The sequence below is a fragment of the Glycine max genome, chromosome 9 (genome assembly GCF_000004515.6).
Source record: "Glycine max cultivar Williams 82 chromosome 9, Glycine_max_v4.0, whole genome shotgun sequence".
In the NCBI taxonomy this organism is placed as follows: domain Eukaryota; kingdom Viridiplantae; phylum Streptophyta; class Magnoliopsida; order Fabales; family Fabaceae; genus Glycine; species Glycine max.
The window spans coordinates 32,859,017-32,877,277 of NC_038245.2; the positions used below are offsets into that span (position 1 = coordinate 32,859,017).

An 18,261-nucleotide genomic window follows, 5' to 3' on the forward strand; every position below is an offset into this window, starting at 1 on the left:
GGCATGGAATGGTCATAAAATGATATTTATATATTGGCTGTCAATTTGCCATGCAAAAATGAAGGGCTGCGAACGTATTACAATAGGCTAGGGGACAACCACTTGTTCAATTCACGTTTAAGTTTGTTTTTTTATCTTTTGAAAGGAATGTTTAACGAATTAAGTTGCTTTAAATAATGCCTCGATCAGTTGCACCATAGGAAATTAAGTGAAGGGCTGCAAATGTAGTACTATTATACTCCAAATGTTTAGTTCACGTTTAAGTTTTTTGTTTAATTTGTTTGAAATAAATTTCTTCAGGAGAATTTATAACAAACATAAATAAAGAAATAAAATAAAATAAAATTTAAGATAAAATTAAATTATGTATTTTAATTTTAAAAAATAGATTAAGATATTAAATTAAGTTTGACTTATGAAACAAAAATTTAATTTTTCTTATATTCTTATAGTGGGTTGTGGAGGTAGCGATAGTTGAGGCCCCATTATCATAGCGGAGGTGGTGGAGAATGTATTTGCGGAAAAGTAGAGGAGTAAAATATTAAGAAAAATTAGGATTATTAATAATTTTATTATTTTTTAATAATTAATAATTTTAATTAATATATAATTAACTTAATAACTCAAATAATCAAAATTATTTGTTATTAATCTATTAGGAGGATCAAAATCACTATATTAAATTTAAGAGTTGAATTTTATCATTCTCATTCACTCTTAAGTCTTACATGAAAAAAAAAAATTGTTCCCAAATGATCCCATTGCCCAAATTTCTAGGACCACCTGACCCGGAAATCAAGTCCAACAATATGGGGAAGTCATACAAATTACAAAGTTCACACCTTGGATTAAGTTTTTGTCAAAGATTTTAAAATATTTTTGGACATTGAAATTTTTTTAAATAAATAGATTTATATAAATAATTAGAATTATTTAAAAATAATAATAATTCATATATTTTATTTAGAGAAATTATTATTATATATAAAGGGAGGTATGAATTATTATATGTCAATCCATATAGGTTATATGTATGGAATTTTATTAGTTGTGGTTAGTTTGTCATTGAATTTTTTTTAATTTTTTGTTAAGATGAGTGGATATCTGAGGACATTATATTCGAAGAAATTAATATGAATAAAGACAATGGAGAGTAATCAACTGCGTTCAAGAATATTGATTGTTCTGATGTCTTCAATACTTCTCATATATTTATATGATTTTGTATTTGGTTAAAGTAAGTAAATGAATGTCCTAAAAAGAATAAACATGTATTATCCCTTTTGTAGGTGTTTGTTGCTCGTGAGGCCGTATTGCAATGGGTTCGTACTGTTGTGTGTGATATTGTTTTGTGGTTGTAATAATGAGGTTAGACACATCAACTCGAAAGAGCGGAATGACCTCATTTGCTTTAATTGGTTGTGAGAGTAGTGAAAAATATAGAATATACAAGAAAGATTTAGTGGGAACGATAACTAGTACTAGAAAATGTGGGTGTTCCTTTAAGCTGCGAACAAAACCAATCTTGGGAGGTGAAGTATTGATGGTCAACTTAATATGTGAGACTCATTATCATGCGTTGACTAAGTCATTTACTGGACATCCATATGTTGGTCGACTAACTGAGGATGATAAGATTATTATTGGTGATATGACAAAGTCAATGATCAAACCAAACTCATATTTATCATGTGTTCCAAGCTTTATGCTATCTTTTGGCAAACGACCTACGACATTGACAACAACATCAATAATAAACATTGGAAGCATGTAAGAAACAATTATATTAGTCAAATTGTAAATATATTATACCATTGCATGTTGAGGCATGTATGCATCAACAGTTGCAGGTGTAGGTGGTTATGACATAGTTGCTATATGAACAGTGGATGTCTAGGAGGCTACCCCACCTCTGCCAGACTCATAAATGGGTGAGATGTCATATAAAACCACTCCAGATAGCCTACAACACACTGACAAGGAAAAGTACAAAAGTCTCCAATCGGTGCAAGGTATTAAGAAAACAGAAGTCATTTATCATCAATCTCTTCTGTCGATAAAGATGTAGAAGTATTGAGTGGAGGAATGAACTGAACATAACCAAGTTGTCGTAATACCCTCCCTGATAGGTGTCTAACAATAGATGAAATAAGCTCAAATTCTCTGAAACCATGATGATCACCATAAGGTATCCAACAAACAACATCTGACATCAACCTATCCAAGCACTTGCGATAGGTGGTCACTAGTAATGTCTTCCCACACTTCCAATGACAAGCATGTGGTTTCCTCTCATAGTAATTCTCATCAGCAATCATATTTGCAATTGTAGGAAAATGCTTGTAGATCCAAGACTGCACACATTAAAAAATACCAACAAGAATTCTAATCAATATAGAACATATAAAATTTAAAACAAATAACAATGATAAAAAAACAATATAATTACCTGCAAGAAAGTGATATATCCTACAAGATGTTTAGTCGAATGCTTAGACGCAACATTTAGATTCTCATACATATGTACAAGTGCAATTGCTCCCCATGAAAACCCTCCAGGTTGATTAAGGTCACAAAATGAGTCCAAGAATACCACAGTGATATGTGTGACACTCTTGTTAGCAAATAGTGTGCAACCTACAAGATGCAACAAATAAGCTTTAGCAGCTAGTCATGTCCATTGTCGTGTGTCACATTTGGTACGATAAGTCTCATCTTTTGTGTCTTGTCTACGCACTTTAAGCAACTTAACTAACAAGTCAACAACTTGATCCACATCAATTGCATCATAAGTTTGGAAGACACCTGTAATGGGTAGATGTAATAATGATGCCACATCATCGAGGGTTATACTTAGTTCTCCTATAAATAAATGGAAACTACTAGTTTCCTTGTACCACCTCTCGGCAAAAGCATATAAAAGTCCCTTGTCATCTGTCTCCATTGAATATGTAATCAAATAAATTAATCCTATAGCAGCCACTATGTCTTCAATCTCAGGTGCATGCCTTCCAACTTTTTCCACCTTCCTCTCATGAGAGGCAAATTTCAACTCAGTACATTTCTGACAATAATTAAAATTATTTATGTAAATTAAAATGATAAATACTTATTTAAATAAGTTTTAATTAAACAAATAACTACCTCTCATACCCATACTTTGGATGTCACATGATCAACATTTATAAATGAATGAAGAAATCCATTTTTATATTTTTTATACTTCAAATCACTATTTATATAAATATTTAATAGTATTAATGTAATAATATTTATAAAAATATATTAATAAAAAAACATGTTTCTTATACAATATTACCTATTTTTGTTTAAATAAATTTTAAAATAAATACATTATAAAAATTTTGAATTTTTGTTATTTAATTAATTTATAAATAACTACTTTAAATATACAAAAATATTAAATAGTTATTTATAAAATAATTAAATAACAACAAAATTTATACATTGATTTTTAAATAAACTAAATAATAAATAAAATATTTATTAAATAAATAAAATATTTAAAATTAACAAACATATAGATTGACAATCCATATGAATCATACGAATTGCCAAGTCGTGTGTTCCATACAAATTATATGGATTTTTATTTTGCATGCTTCATATAGATTGTTAATCCGTATGGAGTAAATGAAGTTCAAAAAATAAAAACTCACAGTTGACAACACAACGCTAATCACGATGACAAAGGAGAAGAGACTAGCGGAGGAGAAACCACGTACATAGAGGAGCCATAGATTCAAAACACACCATGAGAGGACGAGTGCTTCGCGGAGGAGAAGGAGGAAAGGAATAGATGAGTGCACTTGGATGGTGTATGTTACCTTTTAAGTAAAGTGCAAAACTGTTATTTCACTTATTTGGCTAGGTGTACAAGAAAATTGAATGGTGCTGGAAGAATATCCCTCACACCTTTAGTTCTGACAAACACCGAGGTATAGCATGTTCTATGTCTTAGAATAGGAGCAACAGGCCTAGAATAAAGAATTCAAGACAAACTAATCATTGCCTTATTTTATCTCAAAGTAATTCAAGTTCAATCCAATTTTTTTATTTGATGGGGTTGGGCAAAACCCCAAAGACTATACAACTTGAACACTACAAACCGTAGGCCCAACAACCAAGTCCCTAAGCAGAAGAAGGGAACATATAGGAGGAGGAGGGGACTAGAGAACATACAACCCTAGGGCCTTGGAATAAGTCAAAGCTGCCAAAGAGTCAGCTACACTATTACTCTCCCTATACAAATGATTTATCCTCACAACCCAATCTCTAATTGTTGAGCTAAATGCACCAACGAACTACAAGGATGGAGGACAAACACCCCTTAGAAATAATCTCCATTGCAACCTTTGAGTTACAATCCAATAGAACACAACCTTTGAGTCACAATATACCATTGTTGCATATTTCACATATTTGTACATGAATCGATTTCTTATTATGGCTTAGTGAATCTGCAAACATCAAAGTTAATTTATAAATGGCTAAAATTCACAATTTTTTATGGGCTTTACTAGATAATATGCTTTTAACACTGTCAATTTAACATTGGTTTTCATGAAAACCAATGTGAAAATTTAATAAAAGTGTAGCTTCAAATGTATTACAATATTGATTTTCAAATAACCGATGTTAAAATATACATCGGTTTAAAAGCTGATATTGAATTTCAATGTTGCTAGATACAACATCGATTCAAAAATCGATGTTGAATGTCTTTTTGAAGTAGTGGGGGATTATCAAAATTGGGATTGTGATGGGAGGACAGACAACTGAAAATAAATTAAAATCAAAGGACTCGCCACCATAGCTTATCAAGGAAAAAAATTATTATTAAAAATAAATGTATTATGAAGAAAAAGACGATTGTTGTTGTATTGTTTTTTCACCTTTTTAATATATATATATATATATATATATATATATATTGATGTAGCTCCTATGTGGAGCTTGTATGCCTTGGATATTCTTCATCAATGGAGTCTCTTGCTTCTTGAAGATGAATGGTAGCGAAATGGAGAAGGAAGAAAGATGATTGAAGATACCACTTCAAGGAGAAGATGAGTCAAGAAGAAGCTCACCACCATAAGAAGTCATGGATAAGAGCATGAAGGAAGAAGAAGATGAATGGAGGGAGAGGGAAAGAAGGAGCACGAAATTTTGTGCCTCAAATGAGGTCTGAACTTTGAAGTGTAATTCTCAAATGATCAAAGTTGAAAAAATGCACACACGTGGCCTCTATTTATAGCCTAAGTGTCACACAAAATTGAAGGGAAATTTGAATTTCTATTCAAATTTCACTTGAATTTGTGGAGCCAAAATTTTACTAATTATGATTAGTGAATTTTAGCTATGGTTTAGCCCACTAATCCAAGATCAAGTCCAAGATTCTCCACTAAGTGTGCTTAGGTGTCATGAGGCATGTAAAGTATGAAGGACATGTACAAAGTGTGACTATATGATGTGACAATGGGGTGTAACAAGCAAATGCTCACCTCCCCCTCTAAAATTTAATTGGATTGGACTTCTCCCAATTCAATTAAATTTATTTTCTAACACACACATCAAATATTCACTTAATGCATGTGAAATTACAAAACTACGCCTAATACAAAAACTAGTCTAGGTGCCCTAATAAAACAAGGGTTGAAAAATCATATATTTCTAAGGTACCCTAACTATATTATGGAGCTCTAAATACAAGGCCCAGAAATAATGAAATTCTAATCTAATATGTACAAAGATAAGTGGGCTCAAACTAAGCTCATGGGCCCGAAATCTACCATAAGGCTCATGAGAATCCCAGGGCCTTCTCTTGCATCTCTGGCCCAATCTTCTTGGAGTCTTCTATCCAATGCCTTTGGGGGATAGGATTGCATCATTCCCTCCCCCTTGAAAAGGATTTGACCTCAAATCCAGATGTTCTTGAAACTCAGGGATTCTTTCCTCAACACATGTAAAAAGAATAAAAACATATATATTAGTGATGTTGGATATGTTAGAGTAGGAAAAGGACTAAAAACCCCTTTCCTAGCCATCTTCCCATGAGAGAACATAGGTCCTCACCAACTTAATGAGTGGTGCTACAGGTATAGAAAAATATGGGACAAACCTTTTGTAAAAGTTTGTTAAGTCATTGAAGCCTCAAATTTCCCTTATACTTGGTGGAGTAGGCCACTCAGGAATGACCTTTATTCTCATAGGATCCATACGAAGCCTTTGATCATTATTTAAAAAGTTAACGAAAGTAATGGAATAAAACATATCTTTTCTTTATTTTCATGTCGATTATTCCTACAAAAAATTACGACAAACCTAAGGTGTCCGATATGAGCGCCTAGGTTTTTATTGAAACAAAAAATAAACCTACCTAATGAGTCCCTATGTACAAAAATCATGAAGATGATGGGTGCATGAGTGATTTTACAAAAGAGGGTTGCACCACTCAACACATTCAGCATACCACCTATCATAGGGATTTGGTGCCTTATAATACCTATTTTGGGCACCAACAAGACACAAGGATTTAAGCTCTTACGAACCAAACCCTCATCAAATAACTCCTTTACTTAAGGAATAACCTCAAGCTCAAGAGGTATGGCGGTGCTAAGGGATGTTTCCCTTGATAGGAGAAGGTAGAAAGATTGTTTAAGGAGTGCTCTTTTGATATCACATTTTGTTGCAAAATTATTTTCCTTCTTAACAATCTTCTTTGAGGAATCATTTTCCTCTTTTTCCTTCCCCTTGGCCTTTGAAGACAAGGCCTTACTATCCTTCTTTTTCTTTTGGTTTTCTAGTTTTTCTTTCTCATCCCTCTTATCTTTCATAGTTAGTTGATCTTTGGCCACCTGTGAAGGTGTTTGAGGATGCAACACAAATTTAGTGCCAAGATGGGTGAGGGTAATCTTATTAGTTAGGCCATTGTAAATGATCTTCCTATCAAATTGTCATGGCCTTCCTAAAAGAATATGCCCTGCCTCCATGGAAACTATATCACAATTAACTTCGTCCTTATATGTCCTAATGGAGAAAGGTACTTTCATTTGTTGGTTAACTATCATTTCCCCTTGTTCATTGAGCCATTGAAGTTTATAAGGTTTTGGGTGGGGAATGATAGTGAGCTTCAACTTGGAAACTAATCTTGTGCTACAACAATTGCAATAAGATCCATTATCCACAATAAGAGAACAAGTTTTATCTAAAATTTTTGCATTTTGTATGAAAGATGTTCTCTTTTTGGGATTGAGATAGATCACAAGATTGACCTCCAAGGAGCCTTCTAACCATTAGGAGGTCACCTTTTTCATAGAGGTAGACTTCTTCACTAGACTCTTCACCCCTTACTTCATCTTCACTTCCACTAGAGGAAGGGGAAGAAGTAGTCTCCTCTTGACTACTATAAATGTCTTAACCCCTCATAATCATGGTTTTCTTTGTGGGGCATTGAGTGGCAATGTGACCTCTCCCAAGACATTTGAAGCATTTAATGTTGCTAGTCCTTTCTTAGGAACTAGTCTTGGGGGTGGATTTCTCTATGGTCTTACCCTTATCTTCCTTGGGTTTTGAAGGTGCAGCCCCCAAAATTCCTTGGGCTTGGTCCTTCCTTGGATAAGAGTGAAAGCCATAAGATTTTGAAGAAGACTTTCTTTTAAGTTGTTGCTCCACTCTTATACAAAGTTGGACTAGCTCATCTAGGTCCCTATATGGAAGGAGTTCAACCTTATCTCTCACTTCCATATTAAGCCCACTAAGGAACCTAGCTATGCTTGTTCTTTCCTCCTCCCTAAGTCCAACTCTTAAAAGGAGTAGTTCCATTTGCTGTCTATATTCTTCAACACTCATACTCCATTTTCTAAGCCTTTGGAGCTTGTCCATAAGCCCCCTTTCATAGTAGGAGGTAATATGTCTCTTCCTAAGGGCACTCTTAAGATTATTCCAATACTCTACTGGAGGATCCCCATGAATCCTTCGTTCTCTAACAAGGGAAGTCCACCAATAGAGGACATACCCTTGAAAGCTAAGGGTAGCCAATGGAACTTTTCTCTCTTCGCTAATATGATGGCAAGCAAAAAGTTGTTAAACCTTGATTTCCCAATCTAATGTTAACCTCTTGAGGCCTTCTATCCTTTTCTTTTCTTTGGGGATGATGTTTAGTATGTGAACTATGGCGCCCTCTATAATAGTCGCTAAGTTCTTCACTTAAACTCTTGCAAGAGTCATGACTACTATAGGAGGCATGTTTTTCTCTTTTCATTTCTTTCATTATTTTTCTTCTTTCTTCCTTTCTTATTTGTTTTCTCTCATCTTAATTTATTTCTACCCTCTCTTTTCCTTTTTCTTTTCTTTCTAGTTTTTCTTTCCATAACTTGAGGGAACTCAACTCATCTAAGATTCTAGATAGAGGGTCCTTATGACTAGTACCCTCGCCATTAACACTAGATGAATGATGACTCATGTTGGTTCCTAAGTTGTGGTTCTGTCTTGTTAGGGGTTTGAAAAAGTAAAAGTTAGGGTTCCAAAAGAACTCAAGATAAGCGTGATAAGCAAGAAGAAATTATTATGCAATAACAAGATAAGCTAGGTGTGACTAGTAAAGAAAATTAGCTATGGTTCAGCCCACTAATCCAAGATCCAGTCCAAGATTCTCCACTAAGTGTGCTTAGGTGTCATGAGGCATGTAAAGCGTGAAGGACATGCACAAAGTGTGACTAAATGATGTGGCAATGGAGTGTAGCAAGCAAATGCTCACCCCCCTCTAAAATTTAATTGGATTGGGCTTCTTCCAATTCAATTAAATTTATTTCCTAACACACACATCAAATATTCACTTAGTGCATGTGAAATTACAAAACTACCCCTAATACAAAAACTAATCAAGGTGCCCTAAAATACAAGGGCTGAAAAATCCTACGTTTTTAGGGTACCCTACCTACATTATGGAGCCCTAAATACAAGGTCCAAAAATAATGAAATCCTATTCTAATATATACAAAGATAAGTGGGCTCATACTTAGCCCATGGGTCCAAAATCTACCCTAAGGCTCATGAGAACCTTAGGGCCTTTTCTTGCATCTCTGGCCCAATTTTCTTGGAGTCTTCTATCCAATGCCCTTGGGGGGGTAGGATTGCATCACTCAGTCCCCCAACTCTGTCGCACTCACGAACCCTTCTTTGTTCTCGTTCACCGCCAAAGCCACCTTTATTTCCTTCACTAGAATCACTATATTCATCTTCTACTCTGCGTAGAGAGGCCACGCCACCATTGGCACCCCTTCACCAACTCTGTCACACTCACGAACCCTTCTTTGTTCTCATTCACCGCCAAAGCCACCTTTATTTCCTTCACCAGAATCACTCTATTCATCTTCTGCTCTGTGTAGAGAGGCCACACCACCATTGGCACCCCTTCACACATCGCCTCCAACACCAAGTTCCAACCGCAGTGAGTCACGAACCCACCCACCGAGTCATGACTCAGTATCTGAACCTGTGGGGCCTATTCTCTCACAACCAGCCCCTTCCTTCTCTTTAGTCCTTTCCAAAAACCTTTATGGCAGCAACTCGTTCAGACTCATTTCCTCCACCAAGTCATCACAACCTTCCAACTCGGTCCTCACGACCCACAAGAACCTTTGCTCGCTCTTCTCCAACCCAAGAGCAATCTCCTTCAACTGAGCCCTCGAGAACCTTCCCATGCTTCCATAACAGAGCAATACGACGCTCTAACTCAGTTGCGAGTTTAACCAACTCAAACACCCTTTGTCTTATTCTCCATACGGTGCAGAAATCATGGGTCTGACACAAAACAAGGGTGGTATCGTCACATCCTTGCTTAATGTTCTGATAGGTTTTTCTTCAATCCCTTCAAAGGTGTTTGTGATAATCCCAACACCATCCTCCATGTTTTCCGGTAACTGAAGCAGGGCCTGGTAGCTTTGACTCGAAGGGTCTTTGGCCTTGTTTCAAAAATCGTTGGTGGAGATTGTGGGCAATCCAGGGATTTGAATCTGCAGCGGTTGGTCCTTCACCTTTTCTTTAGTAACAATTTGGTGAATGATTGGGAAACGAATGTTAGACATGTGACCTCAGAAATCTTAAGAAGGAGGGGTTGAATTAAGATTTTACAAATTATTCCCCAATTAAAATTTCTATACAGATTTTGACCCAAGTGCTAAGATTCATTTTAAAATGAATTTCTAAATAATAATTCAAATTAAACTTACTGAATAAAAATAATAAGCAACAATAAATAAAAGAGTTTGAGGGAAGAGAGAATGCAAACATAGTTTTATACTAGTTCGAAAAAGTTCGTTGCCTACGTCCAGTTCCCAAGCAATCCTCTTGGGAGTTCCACTATCTCGCAAATCCTTTACACTTTCTGAAACACACAAGGACAACCCTTCCTTTGTGTTCAGATGCTTTACAACAAGAGACTCTCAATCTCTTAGCCCTTTGATTAGAAAGAGAGGAAAAAGAAGATGATCTTTCTTGAAAGAGATATATGTTTACAATGAAGCACTCAATTCCTTATAGAATAACACAAGTGTTTGACCAAGGAATGTTGGATGATAAGAGATTTTGGTTTGAGAGGATTATGCCTTTTTTTGAATAGGGAAAACTCTGAAGAAAATTCGTGCCCAAGTCACCTATTTATAGGCCTTTGATGGCCATTCAAAAATCCAATGAAAAGATGTGACTGTTGACAGATTTTCTGAAAACTTGCCACTAGTAATCAGTTACAATGTTGGTGTAATCGATTACACAGTTATTTTTCTTGAACAGTTGTGACTCTTAATTTAAAATTTGAATTTCCAATGTTCAGAGCCACTGGTAATCGATTACACGTTTTGTGTAATCGATTACAAGGTTTCTCAAAATATTTTTGAATGTTATAAGCATTGGTAATTGATTACTACCTTCTGGTAATCGATTACCAGAGAGTAAAATGCTTGGTAAAATTTTGGTAAGATAGAAACTCACTCGATCAATCATTTGTGCTTTTCAAAAACTTTTCTAAGAGTCTATCTTAATTCTTATCCTGAGATCTTTGCTTTTGCTTGACATCTTGCTTTCTTCATCCTTGAAATTCATCTTGAATGACCTTTGAAATTCCTTGGCATCATCAAAATAATTCTTGAAGCTTTGCTTCTACAACGAAGGAGTAGAGAGAGTGGAGGCGCAAGAAGTGTAGTAGAAGTAAATGGGGACGTTGTTGTTGAGATTTTTGGTGAGGGCTTTGGGGTCATTGAAGTTCATGAAGTCCATGACGAGGGCTTTGAGGTTCGAGGCTTTGGCGAGGGTTTGGAGTGCAACGGTGATGTTTTGCGTGCTGTGGCGGGTGAATTCGAGGGAGAGGATGTGAAGGGGGAGGGAGGGGGTGTTAAAGTTGAAGGGGACGTGGTGGAACGTGATGGCGGGGGTGGTGGCGGTGACAGTGGTGATGTATCTAGCATTAGAGTCGCATGCGATGGTAGTGGTGGAAGGGGTGATGGGAGGAGTGAGGATGAGTATAGTGATGGAAAGTGAAGGGTACTGGGTTAGAATGAGTTTTCCTAGCTCCACCATGGAGACTAGGTGTCCCCTACCAAGATTAGGGTATAGAACAATGGTGTCTTTCATGTTTGGAGAGGAATGAGATTTTGAGATGGATTTGGTTCTTTGGATGGAGGTTAAGGCACTACTATAAAAAGATGATTCTACATCGATTCTAAGACACTTAGAACTATCTTAGAATTTATTTTTAAAAAAAATAAAATAAAATAAAATTATGATTCTAAGACGATTCTTTAGAGAACCGTCTTAGAATGTATTTCATTTTTTTAAAAAAAATATATTGAGGATTCTAAGACGATTTTCTTATAGAATCGTCTTAGAATGTATTTTCTAAAAAAAATTAAATAAAAAAATATTAATTATAACTCTAAAGATTGCTTGTGCTATTTATAGATTAATTTATCATTAAATTATACATAACCAAATTATTGCATTTTTTAGACTAAATTTAAAATATTTATCTTTTAAGAACCAATTCACCTCAAATTTGTAACTTTAGATATAGAGAAATAATAATAAAAATAATATTGCAATAATACTCACATGGTCATCCCATGGCTTATCTTGGTTGTAGATAATAGCAGCTCCAAGACTCCTAGCAAGATCCTAGACAGAACAAAGATGCATCCACTGAGAAATTAATTATGCCACTTTCAAGGTTTGAAAACTAACTAACAATCAAAGAAGTTGACTGTAGTCAAAGAAGTTTGAAAACTAGCTCGCAATATAGGGCAAATTGACCTAACAAGGTTACTTTTACAAACAATTTATCAAATAGGGTCTCTTCCTAAACTATTTACGAACGGGTTTATTTTTACATGCATCCCACCATTTGTATTGGCGATAAAGCTAAGTCGTCACTCGCATTAGCGACATACCAGTTGACGTGGAGGGTGTTTCGCCAGCAGCATTGGCAAAACAGCTGCTAGTGTCAGAAAGAGCAGGCATGGTCTCGCTACCATGGCTGGCGAAATAGCAACAAAGGAGGTCTCGCTAGCATGGCTGGCGATTCCACTTTTTTTATTTTTTTTTCTTGTTCCGTGGAACAGTGAATGCAATGAAAGGGGCTGATTTGATATCTTGTGATGTCAAAATGAAAAGCTAACAATTTTTTAATCAGAAAACGAAAGAATGACAAATGAAAGGACGAAGCTTATCTTTAGACATGGCCAGGAGAATACAAAAACAGATTTTTTTTATTAATAATTACACGTTTTAATTGTAATTACATGTAAATTATTATTAAAAAATTATTTAATAAAATGAATTAGAATCCTTATATAAAAATCATTTTTATTAAAAAATCAGTTTTACAAGAAATGTCATTAGAAAATAACCAATTCGACCCTAAACTTAATTAAATCATGAAATATCTAAGAGTTTAATCACATGACATTATAAAATACTTTTAAAACATTCTTCAATCATATTATTAATATAATTTTTGAAGTAATTTTCATAAAAAATAATAAATTTATTATACACCATAAATTTAAATTATAATTAAATTTAAATTATGGTCTAAATTTTTTGAGTTTATAGTCCTTTTTCAATAACTAAACTAAAAAAATATTTAGATTCTTACACTTTTTTATACTTATATTTTATAATTAGTTAGATTATTGGTGCATTTTATGATCTTTTTAAATTCAATATTTATAATAATTCCTATTTTTTTCACTAAACAAATATGAAATATATAATTAGTTAATAAACTGAAAATAATTAAATTGTTTGAAAAATATTTAGCTGAAAATTATTTAATAAAATGAATTAGAATCCTTATATAAAAAATTATTTTTAATAATAATATATATACTAATAATAATTTAAAAAATCATATTTAGCTGTTGTGCTTTTGTTGGCAGCACCTAGAAATAAACTGTGTCCTTTCATTTGTCATTCTTTCTTGCTCTGATTAAAAAATTATTACTTTTCATTTTGGCATTATACGATATCAAACCAGCCCCTTTCGTTGTATTCACTGTTCCACGGAACAAGAAAAAAAATTAAAAAAAAGTGGAATCCCCAACCATGCTAGCGAGACCTCCTTTGCTGCTATTTCGCCAGCCATGGTAGCGAGACCATGCCTGCTCTTTCTGACACCAGCAGCTGTTTCACCAATGCTGCTGGCGAAACACCCTCCACGTCAACCGGTATGTCGCTAATGCAAGTGACGGCTTAGCTTTATCGCCAATATAAATGGCGGGATGCATGTAAAAATAGACCCCGTCCGTAAATAGTTTAGGAAGAGACCCTATTTGATAAATTGTTTGTAAAAGTGACCATGTTAGGTCAATTTGCCCGTAATATAGTAGTGAAGATTGAAGTGGCGCGTTTCCATGAAAATTTGCAATTTAGCGTTAAAAATGTTGCAAATGCAATAATGTTTTGAAAACAAAATAAAAATAATTTAGTGGTAATTATTTTTCAAAGTGGTCCTTGTTAAATAATTTAGTAATTTATTTAAAAAAAATGAATATAATAAGCTTAATCTTCATGATATACCAAGAACAAGACATGCTGAAATAATGGTGAAAAACTGAAAATCATATATCTAAAAGCCTTATGGAACTAACCTCTGAGGCAGGACTAAAATGTGTCTCCAATACTTTGGAAGCAATCTCTACATCTGATTTATCCACTTGGCTGCCTATGACTGTATACATGAAAAAAGTGATTGAAAGGTTTAGCATATGTATTTATTCTATTAATCAATACAGAGCATAAAGCAAAAGAATTTTTTTAATAATTTAACCAAATATAGAAGCTACAATTACAATAGTTGATCGAATGAAGGACAACCCAATAATTGAGTTTAGTATTCCTCCAAGACCTAAACTTTTTATGGAAAATAAATTACGAGATTCAACTATTATTCTTACCAATTTAGAACCTCAACTTTATTAAAATGTATATTTATTAATGAACTGATGAAAAGACAAAAAAATTCTTACCAATTAAGAACCTCAACCTCGTCACTGTCTTCCTCAATTGGCTGTTGTAATAGAGATACGTTTGAATATGGAGGAACAACAAACTCAGGTCCAACTACAACCTGAAAGCAAAAAATTCCTGGATGCATCAAAAGTTGTATACATAATAAATTATTGACAAAAGACAGTCTCTATATTTCCATCTCACAATGATTAATTGAAATAATTAAATAGACAAGAAACAAAGTGAATTTCAAACACTTATTAGAGACACTAACTCGGTCAAAATGAAAGTAAATCATTGCATTCATATTTATACAGCATAAGCAAAAATAATAGCAAACTTACTCTTATCACAATATCAAAATAGAATTTCAATAGGCATTTACAATATAACTTATATATTAAAATTATTTATTTATTATAAATATTTATAATATAAAAATAAACACTTATTTGTGCATTACACAAGCTAAGATACCAGTAATGATTAATATTATAACACTATGATTTCAATTATTCTCAACCCTTTCTTTTCGTCGGAACACCAGGTTCCAGAACACCCTCATAATCATTTGGTCATTCCAAATTTTCTCTTCTACAAATATGAAGATTAATAACATCAATGTGATGGAATCATACAATACAAAGGATTATTAACTATTGAGTAAGCTTGACAACAACAGACAAGCAGATTATATTCATTCTAATCATGAAAGACTAGTCGTGATTCAAACACAAGGAAAAAACCAACTTGAACACAGCATACCTGAGCCAACAATGTGGCGAGTGAATATCTTAAGCTACTCAAAAATCCTACTCTCTCGCCGATATAATCAGATGCAGATTGGCTCAGATTCTGTGTGGACGAACCTTGAACAGTGAGTCCACACAACAACTTAACTGTTTCATCAATAAAAGCCCTTGGACCCCTCTCAAATATCATGAAACGTGCCTTCTCGGAATCCGTACTCTGAGTGATAAACAAATAAGCAGTATAACTACTTCCCGAACAGACACAGTGTGAACTACCTGATTGGATATTTTTTTTCCATAAATACCAATAAGAGAAGAAGATTAGAAGCAAAATCGAAACAAGTTTCTCCATGAGCAAAAATTAGCTTCTGCATAAGCTAATTTATATAACTTTTCTCATATATTAGCTTCTCCAAGAAGCTTATTTTTAACTAACGCATAAGCTCATTTCAATTTTTCTTCCTATTTTCTTTCTTTTCCGGTAAGTGCATATAGAGAAGTTTATCCAAACAAACTCATATATACAGATATTTAAAGCAAAAACAGAACCTTAGCTCTGGACTGCCAAAAGTGCAGATTCTTTTGGACGCTGTGCAAATTTATCAAAGCACACTCTAATATATATCCTCCACAACATCATGCACTCTAGATCTCTTGGTCATGAGCCTACAAGGGAACACAACACAAAAACCTTAATATTCATCCATTCGTTCGTTCAATGTAGCAATGGAAACAGAGCTTAGAATCATCAAATCACAAATGATATTCAAACACGAACATTTGTTTATTTTACTTATCGTTGAATTTGAGGAAGTGAAAAAGGAGAATGAACTTACACGGGAGAGTCGAGTGAAGAGGAAGGTAGCGGATGCGGGAGACATTCCCGACGCTGTGTTGATCTTTCCCTTTATTCAGTCAATGATGTTCACTTCACGAAGATTCATCATGAACCATTGTAACAATATTGGTATTTCTTCATGTGTGGTTATTGTTGTCATAGTCACTATTGTCATAATCCAGTGTAGCAATGACTACAACCACAGTACTGGGTTCAAAATTTTCTTTGTCTGATGACACTAACTGAGGGGTCATTTTCATTTCTTTGCTTTTACCCCACAGCACCATGTACAAGCCACACACAATTAGCACCCCTCCAATTACACTGAAAATGTTTAAAAAAACCAAATCATAAAATAGTAAGCTGAACATGATTTCGAGATAAGCTATAGGTACAAGCTATTTGTAGAGAATTATAATGTCATCTGAATTAAATAATGGTGCACAAAAATATGAAATGATCTTAGCGCATACCTTCCTACATATAGGTTTTCATCCAACATCATGGAAGCAAAAATAGCCACTATAACAAGTGACAAAGGGCTGAAAACCAATGCATACAATGGACCTCTAAGCCTTACACACCAAGCAGTGACAATTAAAACTAATCCAGAGACCACAATTCCCTGCCACAATATTTTAATTTATTAATAATTAATTATTGGTATACTAATTCACCATCCATTGTTATATAATTATGAAATTAGCATACCGAAAAAGCTGAAGTTAGAAGCCTAATATTCCAGCCCAACTTCCATTGGCTCCAATCCTTCTCAATACAGAGTGCAAAGATTGTGGCTTGTATTGCCCCCATTGAGGTCATCAACGTTGTACACGAGTGAGGCCTTGGGTATTCTTTACTCATCTTAGTTTACAACCACCAAAGAAAAAATCACAATAACTTCATCAAGTATTTCGTACACAAGCACAAAGTTTTTCCGTAATAGAGCTTCATCAAGTAATAATTATTAATAATGTTCCAATGTTCCATATTCTTTCAAGCTTAAAGCACATTATAATATGCTCTACCTGGATATTAGTTTTTATACAAATATTATAATCTTAACCACAGGAAGTTGTATGCATTGAACAGGGATAAAGATTACCCCAAAAAGAATATGAGATAAAACTATTACATCCCAATCAGGATTTTTTGTATCCAAGAGAACAAGGACAATATCAAACCTACTTAATAAAGGACCAGAGATAGAGGAAGTATATATCAATTATTAATCCCTCACTTCATTATTGAAATTTTTAATAACCCGTTAGAACAAGAATCCCCCCTTTTTGTAAAGAGAAAAAGAAATAACCCCCTCGGGCGAAAATTACTGAACGTGCTAAAACTACAAACAGTTTTTTCATAAAAATTGAGATGAGAAACGATTGTGGTATCAGGTGAGAGTGTTGGAGAATCTGTCGGCGACAAAAGCAGAGAGAACCTTGACGTTAGAGATTCAAATTGGTGGAAGTTAGCTAGCTAGGGTGTTCAACTGCGGAAAGCTTGTTCCTTAATTAGAAGTGAGATGACCGAACAAGATGAAAAAACAAGATCTCTAACGTCAAAGTAAAGAAAAAAAAAAAAGAAAAAAAAAATTTGAAATGGAAAAAAGGATAAGAAGAAAGAAAGAAGTAGTAGTAAGAACCGGTGATGAGGGCTTTAATCAAAGTAGCTCTGCGACCCTTGAAATCCCTTAAGACCTCTTCGACGGGGAGGGAAAGAACTGAGTTGTATTAACTGGATTTGATAAAAGTCCATCGAGCCCATTACAAACTCGACACTTAAACAAAAATAATTGCAGAAAACACAATCTAAAATCACGTTTTCAACCGTTTATTTTTATTTTATTTTTTACGAAAATAAAATCCCAGCAAGAACGAATTACAAATTAAAAAAAAAAATATCATTGAACTATGCAACAAACCTTAAGAGCTTCACTAACAGGAACCAAACCTCCATTTGCAAGCTCGATGTAGCAACTTGGAAAAACACAATTCAAAAAACACAAAGGCAGAACTCCAATCTCATTTCAAAAATAGAGAAAACAATACAACTAAAACTACAACATCGAAGAGGAAAAAAATAAAAAATAAGGTTCTAACATTTCTCAGCTTCTCAGTATTCCTCGTTGCCATCTTCAGCTTCAACAGA

At 34.2% G+C, this 18,261-nt stretch overlaps 1 long non-coding RNA gene and 1 pseudogene across 3 annotated transcripts; both read right to left on the bottom strand.

Moving 5' to 3' along the window:
• Positions 1-1,786: 1,786 nt before the first annotated feature.
• LOC102661603 (uncharacterized) lies at positions 1,787-16,251 on the bottom strand. 3 transcript variants are annotated; one of them, XR_005886275.1, is made up of 8 exons: positions 16,109-16,251; positions 15,822-15,938; positions 15,286-15,489; positions 14,538-14,638; positions 14,160-14,239; positions 12,124-12,186; positions 2,450-2,637; positions 1,787-2,354 (listed from the first exon to the last, which is right to left on the bottom strand). It is a non-coding gene; the product is annotated as an uncharacterized lncRNA (long non-coding RNA). The 3 variants fall into 3 exon arrangements; XR_005886276.1 differs by having other exon boundaries at positions 2,450-3,064; XR_005886277.1 differs by having other exon boundaries at positions 15,286-15,548.
• On the bottom strand, positions 9,059-11,682 carry LOC100781269 (isoflavone 7-O-glucosyltransferase 1-like; annotated as a pseudogene).
• Positions 16,252-18,261: the final 2,010 nt, after the last annotated feature.